Raw genomic sequence first — 12,186 nt, 5'->3', positions numbered from 1 at the left:
AGAACCCTGTCTCTCCCCTCCTTTACAATATATGATTGTTTTTTTCCTTTGGGTTATTTTTAATCTCTTTTACCAGTGCAATTCAACGTAAGGAAGGATGGTTTTGATAAAGGGAAAAAGGTTGGGAAGTGTGATGAATTGTGCTGTACAGTAGGCCTGGGGGAAGGGAGCAAAAAACCCTCCAAATATGATTGTATTAAAGGAAGATATTTTGTCATCTCTCTTCTTCATACTGGCTGCTATGTGGTACTGATTCCTGGGAAACTCGAAATGCCTATACATGCTCTATAGTTGTGTATTTGAGAACTTGGTGGCCATTTAGAGCATTTTGATGTTGCTTCTTCCAGTCATTGTGAAAATGCTTTTTATCCCATAGATCTTATACACTAAAAATTTCTAGGAGCTACATGAACCGTGCTGTGATCGTGTAGTAGGCTAGAAGACAACTATTGTGTGATACACACCTGCAAACAATTCATATGGGGCTTTTGGAGTTTTCCCCATCACAGAATACAAACCCCTTCTTTGCATCTGTTAGAAACTTGTATGATGCCCCCAAATCACTTCTGACTATATTGTGAAGTTTCTCAGGACTTAGTCTGGTTCTGGGCTGCAAACTGTGCACTCAAATTGCATGGCACAACCCAGGCAAATGGCTATAAAACACAACTGCAAGAAGACCCCTGGACCCTCAAGGCTTCATAAAACTTAACGTAACATACTACTTAACTTAACATCCTACCTGAAAGGATGTTGTAGAGAGGAGGGAGCTGGCCTCTTCTCCCAAGTGACAGGGGACAGGACAAGAGGGAATGGCCTCGAGCTGCCCCTGGGGACGTTCAGGCTGGACATCAGAAAAAAAATTTTTCACAGAAGGGGTCATGGGGCACTGGCAGAGGCTGCCCAGGGAGGTTGTGGAGTCCCCATCCCTGGAGGTATGCAAAAGACAGGTGGATGAGATGCTCAGGGACATGGTTTAGTGGTCGATAGGAAAGGTTGGACTCAATGATCCTGGAGGTCTTTTCCGACTTTGTGATTCTGTGCTAAAGCATTGAAATATAGAAGAATTCAAAATGCTTTTGCTTTATTCATGTCTAAGAATGCTTTCTCCCACTTAGTGTCACTTCAGAGTGGTGCAGTCCAGCAGTTTTTCAAGTAAACCATATAAACGCAGATGCAGGTTTCTCACCATGAGTCATTCCTGGATTCCAGTTTATAAAGGCAGAAGGGTTCAGCCGGCCCAGTAACCCTGCTGGATGAATACCCCTCAGTGTGTTGTAGCATGCTAGAAAAAAAAACCCAACACAATAGATTCAGATTAACTTGTGCTTTGTTGGGGGTTTTTTTTTTAAACAAACGCAAAGATTTGTGTCGTGCCTAGTGAAGTGTCACGCAAAGACAATCAACTGCAAAATTCTGCTTGTGTGCCCTGCTGAAAAAGTAGGGATTTTTTACCTGTGCTAGATGAGTGATTTTTTTTTTTTAATTATTTCTTTTCTCTGCTTTAATTATCATAAGTACAGATGAATCCAGAGATTCTGTAGCTGGGGCTAATTGTGTTTTCCTTGGGAAAGAATGTGAAGTGAAAGGCAAGGTATGTTTCTGTAATGTAGAAGCGTGAGAATTTTTGTTTTGCCATGCATTGCTCTATATTGTTGGTTAATTTAGCAGTAGCTGCTCCTTAATATGGCTCAGATAACAAAATTCAATATTTCTGCCTCTGTTTTTGGAGGGGTGGGGGAAGAGTTAATTTTGCTCTTCTGTTGTCTAGGAAACAGTGGTTGCACTTACTTCCCTTTTGAAAATAGATAGTGAATTCCGCATTCAGGGAGCAGTGAATAAGATAAAAAGCCACAGATTAGAAGCCTGAATTTGACACTATTTGAGAGACCAAAGATAAGGAGTGTGATGGAAACTTTTAGGTTGCACTGAAGTGAACAGGAGCGGGGCTGAGATCTGGTTTTAAAGACAGTGCTCAGGGCTTTGGGCATTTTTGTGCTGATTCAGCAAAGCATTTAACCAAGTGCCTAATTTTAATGACATAGGACCCCACTGAGTCCATCTTAACAACATGGTCTGGTTTGTACAGAAAGTACTTTGTCTCCCATCACTTGGAGAATTCAGCGCTGTGCATATAGTGCTAAAGACTAAGCGGGAGACAGAGAGATACTAACAATTGCAATTAGGATGCCTTTGCTAAAAACAAGCTCTCCATCAGATTTAAGGCTGTAAATACTAAAATTGGAGATGAAATTAATGACTGGGAACAACGGAACAGGATTAAGGAAAAATAAGCCTTGACATTTGACGTGATGGGCAGTAAATGACAAGTGCATTTCAATGCAAGCTTAAGACGATTATACTTGGAAGAAGGAACTAAAATATAGAGCAAGGGCTGTATGCAACACTGCACGTTCAACTGGAAATGTAGGTTAGGTACTTGATACTAATTCATGTCCCAGCGAAAAGAAAAAAAAAATCTCTCTTCAATTCAGATGGGACTTGAGCTGTAGATTTTTCTGACTAAAAAGCTCTGGATAATTCTTTTCTTATGTATTATTAATACTTCTATTACATTAAATCTTAGGTGCTCAGAATGATCCTCCGGAGGTGTTTCTCCCCCTCTCTCTCCGTTGTTCCCAGCTGAAGTCTAGGGTGACTATGCTCCTGGGTAGGTGAATCTGGGCTTGGAGAACAGGCGCGCAGATGCATATAAAGAGAGACACAATCTGCAGGACTAATTTCTTGTAAACGATTCAGCAGATGTGTTTTCAGGAGGGATTTTAGTGTAGTCAGGGAGGTGCTGCCCTCCAGAAGGAACAGTTCGAAAAACTGCAGAGTTCTGGGAAAGAAATACTAAAAAGGAACATGTTGGAAGTGCTGAAGCAGAAAGATCCTGGCAGAGAGTAAAGAACGGGTGTTCTGGATGCATTTGAGGGTGCAAAAAAAGGGAGTGTCAGAGACAGTAATGCAGGTGGTAAATCTCACAGGGTTTGTGATTACTATGTCACGATTAAAAAAAATAAAAAAAATTCAAACCCAGGACAAGAATAAGAAGTCACATGGAAAATCCTCCTGTCTCTTCTTTTGTATTACTGATCACAAGCAGTCCCTTGTGAAAGTGGTCAGTATTATTATACAAATATGCATGCCATGCTTCTTAGTACCAAATTCCAGCCCCCTCCCGAGGAGAGCTTTGAGAGACGTTTTGGAAATATAAATGCAAAATCCAAAAACTAAGAAGGAATATGAAAAATGCAAAACGCGCAAGAGGATTTGTGATGGCTTTGCAGAGTGGAAATAGGATGCAAACTCCCGGGTTGGAAAAGGTTTCTGAAATGGCAGTCAATTAAAATTATATGTGATAGGAGTTTGACAGTCTGCATGTTTTCAAATGATCCAGCAGTGGCTTGGAGTGCGGTAGGTAAGGTGCAGCACTTTAGTTGGATGTCCTCCTATGGTAGTTGTTAGTCACCTTTTCCCTTCCTATGGAGCAGAGAGAGCCCTAATGACAGTGTATATAACGATGCCTTCAGGGATGCTTAGGGAGTAACACAGCTCCTATAACCAAGGTGTAGCCTGATTCCCTTTATCTCCTCTGTTTTGCCAGTGTCTTGAGCAGTTGAGGATATGCCTCAGGCGGATTGTCAGCCCCCCTCATCACCCATCCTCCCTCTTTAAAGTCCAGGAACTGATAGAAAGTTAGCAGCTGCTTCCTGCACATGGCCATGAGTCAAAAGGGAGCTCCATCTCCAGTGCTTCGTGTAGGGCCAGCAGTCGTTTGGCACCTGCTGTAGAGAACAGAGAAATGTCATTTACCATTGTGCATTTTAACGTTATCTAGTAGGTTCTCTGCAAGAGGCATTCATATTTCCTGACAAGCCTTCCTAGTGTTGCTTCTGCCTCATTCCTCTCTGACATCAACTTTCCTGCAGCCTTATGTAACTACCCCAGCTCTCCCAGAAGCCTTTTTAGGGGGAAAAGCTGCTGATTCACCCTGCACACAGGTGCTGCAGCACGGCTTCAGTTGCATTTCTTGGGTCAGGCAGCATCAAACTTCTCTCCTGAGCAAAGCTGAGGTGAAGTAGAGGGGAAAAAGTTGGAGCTTGAGGAAGGTCATACCTGCAGCATCTGTGGTTCTACCTCTCCCTTAGAGATGCTTGCGGGGAAAAGAAAAGACAAACCTGATGGATGGTTGTATTTGCAAGAGGATGGAATACAAAGCAGGTGGTACTGGCGCTGAATAGACCCAGGGTTATGTCTGTACTGCTTTCAGACGTACACCTCCAGCAGGCTTTAATCCTGGCTGCCATGGGTCGTGCTAACAAAAAAGACACAATGGCAGAGACCGCAAGGCGAACCACCCACGTGCCAGGCCCCAGCAGAGCAGTGCATGATGCTGAATACTAGTGCTGGTGCCTCTGTGTTGTCGCAGTTGATATCATGGTGGTAATTAGCAGAACTCAACATACTGTAGGTGTGCCGCGCCCAGCTGCAGCGCTGCCTCCCTTCAGTAGTATCAGCAATCACCCTGTGCAGTGCTTGGCTGTGCTACAGAGGTGGTTTTTTAACTGTGAATCCCTGAATCGCACCGAGCCATAAGCTACAGGTCAGATTTTCTTGAAAGCAGCTGACTGAAATCTGAAGCGGTTACCCCAGGGGGTTTTGGTTTTCTTTTTTTTTTGTTTGTTTTGGTTTTTTTGAAAAGTTTGAGCGGTAGGTTTGGTTTGGTTTGTTTCTTTTTACTGCTCATAAAAGCCTCCTGCCCGACTTCTCCATCAGTTGGCTCTAAGAAACTGTCCTAAGAAGCGTCTCATCCATAGGGATTAGCTGCTTGTTTTGAACGTGCTAATTTCACATGATAGTTTTGAAAGTGTATTTTCTTTCCTTGCAGGTAGAGACCATATTAGCCAGTAAAAATAATTAAATTTGTATTATCTAGATGTAGTTGGTGATTATGTCCTCTAGGTGGGAAAAAAATGCTTTCAGATGAGCCTATATCCTCTGTTCAAGTGACTAAACTTCTTCAATTTCCACAGAGGTGGACCGCAGGGAGAGCAGTGTCCGCAAGCCTGCACAGGGAGGGTATTAGCAGTGATTTCCTGAAGTAATTTATAGTATGGTTCACTGTATTATGCCAGCTCTAACAAACTGTATTCTCCCTTACTGCTAGCATGGCTGTAATTCCGGTTACTCTACTGGGAATTTGGCTCTTGGAAAGCTAAGTGATTTATAAATTTTTAAGGAGTGATGTATACACCTAATCTAAAGGAAAATGGGCTCTTGCAGCCTGAGCACCTGCTGTCAGGGAGGGAAGAGGCTTTCTTGCAGGATTCCTCTGCCAAAATGGGAAAACACTGACAATCTTTAGCATAGCTTGTTTTAACTGACTGTTGAAAGATCATTGCTTCTGGAGTCTAAAACCCTTGATTTACCGAAAAATGATTAAAGCAGGGATTTTGCAGCAGTGCTTAGTTTGGGCTTGTAAATACGAATTTTCCAAATACTGGCTACTTTTCTGTCTATGCAGGGATGCGCTTTGTTCTGAAAGCACAGTGGCTTGTAGTTAGGTCAGACTTCTCTCTTCTTGTATCCCTCCCCAACGTGCTTTCAGTGAGGAAAAAAAGTTTTTCTAGGAAACAATCTCTGAACAACCTCTTTCCTTCCAGCTGGGACTTAGAGGCAGTGGAGAAAAGTGTGGTTCCAGGAGGGCTGCGAGGCGAGGAGCCTGAGAAGAAGTGCTCCTTGTTGAATTCATACACCAGTAACTTGTTATTTGATTTCTGGAAAGGTACAGCTACTTGTGAGATTGTGGAATTGCCTCTGAAAGACTTCATTTACGGATACCCACAACAAATGTACACTTCAAAATATGGCTTAAAAGAATTTAATACTAATGCATTTACCCTTAGTCCTTGCCAAGGTCCAGGTCAAAAGTTGTGCAGCGTTCCCACTCCCCTGACACAGATGGCACCTGACACAGTGGAGAGATGGAGGAGAAGCTGCTCTCTGCCCTGCTTCAGTTGTTAGAGTGTCATTGTTGCTAGAGAAACACAAAACCTTGGACTGGGATTCTAGCAGAATAAAAGGCTTTCAATTCATATTTGATCACATTTAAAGGAGGGGGAAGGAGGGGCCTTGTAAAAACCCTGTTCATCCACTAGAGAGCATATAGGCAGTGCTTCTCCTTGGAGAAAATAAAAATGTCAAGCTCTTATTATACACAATAATGCAATGCAGTTTAAATGTTTACTGCAGTTCTACCCATTGCGGTTACATATGGAGAAGAGAGTATGTGAAAACTGGAAGAAGGCTTTGCAAATACATAACTTTCATGTTCAAAAGCCTCTTACCTTCTTGTTAGCGTTTAATATCTTCGTGTTCTTAAAGACCGTTGCTATTCTCCCCATGGAAATATTAAATTATTTACAAAGTTCCTGAGAAATCCAGGAGTGGACTCAAGATGGTGCAGAACAGATCTCTGCAAGGGCGTTTTATGGCTTTTGGAGAATTCAAGTATTTCATTTCTAGCTGATCTGGTTGAGAAGAAGCTTCTGCAAACAAACTGATGTGAGGCTGTTCATTCTGCAGATGATCAATGCGAGAAGCTGGCGCTGAGAAGGTGATATCCTTTGAAGTCTAATGATATTAATGTTGACTCTTAAATATTTCATAGCTGTTACTCTTTTGTAGTGATTTTAGTGCTTGCATTATCGAGCACACCCTCTCCTAATCTAATTTCCATTTTTACCCTCTAAACTGCTGCCTTCTGTGTGTATACAATACACGTATGTATCTTCAATTTAAACCGTAGGTATTTGTGTGCATTAAATGGACGGTGGTAGACCCCACTAATTAATTAAACTTCCCCCTCTGGGTATCAAAATGACTTTTTCCAAAGGCAATGCTACTGTTTGTTAATACAGTGCATGTTAGAAGCAGTTTCTTCAGTGGAATAAGCTGCTGACTCTCTCTGCTGCCCCAGTTAACCTTATTCCCTCCATCTGTAGGTTACAGATCATTCCACTTACACTTGTAACCTGCTGTGAGAGCTAGGCATGAAAAATAGTATATAAAACCAGGTAACTCTTGTGATATGTGTCTTTTCTTCTGGCTTCTTTTTCTGTGCTTGGCTTACTTCATGGGCACTCAAATCCTTCTATTGTTATGCTCATATAGGGCCACTTGGTTTTGGTGCAGCGTGGGTGTAGATTCTTGACGTGGCCTTTCAGAGCGCTTTGTAAAATGTTATATTTTTACTTCTCATGTGCCACAAATGTGACTTAATAGCTGGCAAAATATTTGTGTCGTAATTAGACACTGGATGGATTTCCGCTAATAATGGACAATCTGCTCAGGATTTAATTTGCCCACAGCATCAAGGAAAACTTTCTTCTTGTTGCCTTTTGCAAGTGATCAATGGATCCACTTACATTATAACCTGGAGTTAGGAGCAGAATTGTATGTTAATATCTCTCATTGCACTAAAATGACTGTTGAAGTCCATTACTTTTCTGGGGAAAAAATGGGATGTGTTTAATTTTAACAGCCTCAGTAGTGTACTGGTGCATATATAAATCCTGATGAATGAAATCAAGCAATTAGGATTAGAAATGAATAACACAAGGCATCTAGTCATTTCAGCAAGTTTGCATTTTGATTCTGATTGATTTTTCTAATATTTGCTAAGTGCACATGCATCAGCAAAGGCTCCACATCCGTATGTTGTATTTTTTAAATGCCATCATGTCGCATTCTAGGACCTAGATCTTATTTGACAGCATATTATGATTAAATTTCAGTTATCTGAAGAACTGCACCATTAAAATAGCTGATACAGAATTTAAACACGTCTCTTCGTTGTTCTCTTTTTTAAGGATTTTTAAAATTGTGCTTGATACCTAACACTGCAGAGTCGGTTTACATTTCAGGCAAGGTTATTTTTCCTCTTTGAATGACAGCAAGTATTTGTGTGCACGTATGCAAGTGTGACATGAAAATACAAACATCTCCCTTACAGTTTTGTTTTGTTTTTTTAATTGATATTTGGGTGATATAAAGCAAGCAACTGCCACATGATAATAAAGTGGACCAACTTTCCCAGCTGGATGTCATATTTTACAAAGTATGTAACCAGAGTAACTGTGAATTATGTAAACTGCTAAATAGGATTCTGGGTGTAACTTACTACCCTGCTGGCTGGAAGATACTGCTTGTTACTTGCACTTTCTCAAGCAACATTATTCTGGCTGTTTCTCAGAAGTGCTAAACTTTGTTATTGGAAAAAAAAATATTTAAGGAGAGAGTGGCATATTTCTTGTTTCCTGTGGTGAAGGAGCGGGAGGGTTTGGAAGGCTGGAAGTGAGTAGTATTCAGTACTACTTCTGAACAGTTGACTGCCGTGCCTTGCATGTCTCTGCTCTGCTGCCTCCAGGTAGGGACTGGGATGAGTTAGACTGTGTGATAGCTCCTGATGAGGACAGATGTTGTTGTCTGGGTCTAAGATAAGGGTTCAGCAGGCCAGTTTGGGGTGGTGATTTTGTTTTATATTCTGTTACTTTACCAAGGATTGTTTATTTACTTGTGGTTGTGTCCCTTTGTGGCTTTGTGCCTTTTTCATTTGAACTGAATCACTTAATTTGTTTATACATATAGTTCTTGGAATACCCCTTTCATGATATCCTGCATTTGTTGTGCTGAGTAACCCTAATGCAATGTTGCTGAAACATACATTTAAAATTTTATCCTCAATATAAAATTTGCTACTTTATTTTTTCTACTTTTCACCTTTGACGCTTTTCACACTGTCTCTGCTGTTCCTGCTCAGGGTCCACGGATTTGCTGTTGGACCATGTGCGTGCAGCACATTCTTATTTATCAGCCACTGTGACTGTAGTAGGTGCTTTGTGGAGGCATCCAAACTTTCTGCAGTAGCATTCAAGTTGCGTCAGGAGATTGTATCTACGTGAGGATGCGCAAGTTGGTTTGGTTTTAGGAAGACTCTTTGAAAGGGCCAGATTTGGAGAAGAGCTTGGCTTTTGTGCTAAAAATTGTGTTGCTCTACAGTGCATTAGGCAGGGCTTGCACTAAATCCCATTACTCAGAGCAGATAAGTGGAGTCATAGCAGGTGCAAGATTAGTATTTGCGGAAGGTATACATGTCAGAAAAATACTCATGTCCATATGATGTTGGGTTGTTGGTGTTTTTTTTGTTGATGAGGCAAGATTAGCTGCTGGTGTGAGCTAGATTTCTTATTCAAAGGAACCACATATTGAATGAAAAGCCGTCCAAGACTGTGACACGACGAGAGACAGAATGTGATATTGAACAAACTCTTCAGGGCTTGCTGTTTGGATTTTAATGTTAACTTTTTTTACCCCCTCCAAAAGGCCTGATATGTCAGGCCTAATGAGACATCTTGAGCAAATCCCCCACAGCTGCTTCACCCATCCACCTTGTTCTCAGTTATTAGAGCCCAGGCTACAGGCAAAATTGTACTAATAGGCAGCACGAATAGACCCTAGGGCCGGGGTCCTCTTTGTTGTCTCTGGCCCTGGAGGTGAAGGAACAGTCCAGGGAACTTGCTGGCTTTCCATCTGCAGGCAGAGGCAAGCCAGAGGCAGCTCATCTTGCCTGTTTCTTCATTAATTGGAGGGGACAAGACTTGGTAAGGTGAGTGATGCTTTAAACATTAAAGCTGCAGCTCTTGAGTTTGAAAATAAATACTTTCATATTTCTTCCGTTTCTCTTTCTGTTTCTGAGATTTTAAGTTCTTTTTTGTTTTGTTTTGGGATTTTTTTTGATTGTGGTTTGGTTTTTGTGGTTTATTTTTTTTTTTTTTTTAAGTCCCTGCATTTCTTTCTAGGACATGGTTTCCTACACTTTTACATGTGAGTTTTATGCAGGGGGAAGAAAGTACAAGGAGAGGCAGCTTTGCTCTTGCCTTGATTTCAGTGAATGGCAAAGCTCCTCTTTCCGAAAGAGCTGGCCAGAGACTTCCTTGCTCGTGCAGCTAACAAGTGGCAGTTTCTTTTTCAAAATCCCTTTGAAATAGCAGGAATATACCCAAGAACTAGTAAACACTTGCACTATCGTCTCTTACAAGACTTTCCCAACTCGTTGGCAGGTGAAAGAAAGACCTGGTACGTGCCTCCAGAAAGTTCTAGGTTTCAAATAATGAGTATTTTCCTGGGTAAAAACTTGTTCAAAATATGTCAGATCAGCTTATGGAGTAGCCTTCTTAGAGGCAATGCATTGGGAACTGTTATTTCTCATCATCTGAAGGTTGTAGGGGCAAAAAGCAGAATGCTGTCACAACGGTGAGTCACGAGAGTCTTGTGCTGCTGCATGCCATGACCTTCACGCCGGAAGCTCTGTTACAGCATAGAAACTGAGTGCACTGTGGCACGAGTGCTTGCAACCATGTTCACGTGCCTTCCTCATTACTTGTTTTCATTTTGAGCTTTAAGGTCTGCAGACCTGAGCTAAAACTGCGAGAGAAGATCAGTTAATATTGATGTGCAGGAAAGATCTCTCAGAACCGCTGCAAAATGACAAATCTTGCATCAAAACTTTGGGAATTTAAAAATTGATAAGCAACACATCCTTCTCCAAACTTCCCCAAAATATTTTATTTTTACATTAATTCCAAATTTCTTCTGATAATACAGTTATCTCCAATTAGAATTCTGTGTTTTTTCACGTCCATGCGCACCTAGATCTCAGTTTAATATAGTAGCCTCTAGGCAATATGGCAATATGTAAAATATAGGAAAATTCGGGAATTTAAAAAATGGTGTTGAAACTTAGGTTCATCTGTCAGTATTCAGACAAAGGTGTAGCAGTCACCACCCAACAATTCCTGCGGTACAGTGTAAAACTATTAGGCATAGCAAGAAGGTATTAAAAATGCAGCCAAACTGAATGTTGAGTTGCTTTCATGTTTTTAGCTTTTAGATTCAAACTACCGTATAAACATGATACTTCCTGTCCGGGTATCATCATTTAAAACTTTTCTTTTCGTAAATGCGATGAAGTGTTTCCACTTATTCGTTTCACTGTCAGATTGTAGGCTTGGTTGAGGAGGGAGGAGGAAAAAAAAAAAAACCAAACACACCTGAAAGAACTAACAAGTGAAAGACTCAAGAAGAAAGTGAGTTTGATGTGCACTGTGCATTTTTCGTAATTACCTTAACAAAGAAAAGAAATGTTTTTTACTAATTGTCAAATGTCTTGGGCTGACAATTGGAAAAATATATAGACTTCAGGGCTCTATATTCAAGTTCTGCTTTTAAAAGCTTAAGGTGGACATCTTTTTAATCGATTTATTAATTTCCAATATTCCATTTCTGTATGGTTTTGTGAATTTTTCCTATTACTATAGTTGATCTTTGTTTTCTGTATGCAATTTTTCAATTATAGGGAAGTATTAACGATATAATTCTCTACAAACTGTCTACCCTTCACAAAATAATGCAGTGCTTAAAAATATGGCACATAATCTTTAAAGGCTACATTTTTTTTTTCAGTTTTCAGACAGCAGGTAAACAGCACTCAGCCTCGTCTCAGACCCTTTTTAAATATCTGGTTCTCCTACATGGTTCCACTACTGACCATGATTGGTTATTCAATTACCTCAGTTTTCATTAGAATTTTTTTTTTCACTTGCAGTCCTCATGCAACCTCCTGCTTTCCATTTGAATTTGAAATCCAAGTGATTTTTCACTTGTTTTCAGCATTTGGTCTGTACCAAAATTTAGCTTTTTCAAACTTAACTTTTCCAAATTTCCTTTCCCAGCTGTGTTCTGCAGTAGTTTCACCCCCATTTTTCTGCATTAGTTAACCCTCTGCCCTGTAAATATTTCTGGATGGAATTTTTTCTTGGTTGGCTTAAGTTTCTCAGTCAGCAAGTCAAGGCTGATAATGAAACTCTGTTGCCAGCGTGCTGAAGAAAACATTAAACCACAGCTGTACTCCTTAGTGCTGCTGTCTTTACCTGCCCCTATCACATACTATTACAGTTGATTTATCCAGTATAACATGATCCTTATACAAAGCCAACTTTGGTTGTTGTAAGACCTTCCATTTTCATGCCTGCCTTATCTCTTTTCCGGCTGCCTTTTCCCCAGTTCAACAAATGGGTCCAATGCAAAAATTTCCAAGTAAAAGGAGCCAAGACAGAATTT

General features: G+C 40.7%; 1 protein-coding gene across 14 annotated transcripts in view; it reads left to right on the top strand.

Moving 5' to 3' along the window:
• CELF2 (CUGBP Elav-like family member 2) overlaps positions 1-12,186 on the top strand; it is a 549,079-nt gene that overhangs the window by 330,635 nt on the left and 206,258 nt on the right. The window lies entirely within an intron of this gene.

The sequence above is a fragment of the Cuculus canorus genome, chromosome 1 (genome assembly GCF_017976375.1).
Source record: "Cuculus canorus isolate bCucCan1 chromosome 1, bCucCan1.pri, whole genome shotgun sequence".
Lineage (NCBI taxonomy): Eukaryota > Metazoa > Chordata > Aves > Cuculiformes > Cuculidae > Cuculus > Cuculus canorus.
The sequence above is the reverse complement of the archived record's forward strand: the minus strand, read 5'-3'. Positions and strand labels throughout refer to the sequence as shown.